This window comes from Penaeus monodon, chromosome 34, assembly GCF_015228065.2.
Source record: "Penaeus monodon isolate SGIC_2016 chromosome 34, NSTDA_Pmon_1, whole genome shotgun sequence".
NCBI classification, from domain to species: domain Eukaryota; kingdom Metazoa; phylum Arthropoda; class Malacostraca; order Decapoda; family Penaeidae; genus Penaeus; species Penaeus monodon.
In genome coordinates, this window is record NC_051419.1 from 9,438,541 (window position 1) to 9,438,782 (window position 242).

At 58.7% G+C, this 242-nt stretch overlaps 1 pseudogene; it reads left to right on the plus strand.

Annotated features, from left to right (window-relative positions):
- The window catches only part of LOC119594575, a 14,936-nt pseudogene continuing 14,694 nt past the window's right edge, over window positions 1–242 (plus strand).

Below are 242 nucleotides of genomic sequence, written 5' to 3' on the forward strand. Positions count from 1 at the left end.
TGGGCTACGAGAACCCCGCGTGCGACGGGAAGACGGTCATCGTGCACCTGTTCGAGTGGCGCTGGACCGACGTCGCCCTCGAGTGCGAGAGGTTCCTCGCCCACGCCGGCTACTGCGGCGTCCAGGTGCGTGCAGGGGATGCTGGTGACTGACCGGCTCGCGAGTTTGGCGGAATGCGCGAAGTTGTGTTCGGGTTGTTATTTTCATCATTATCAAATCCATCTATACAATACTACACTAAG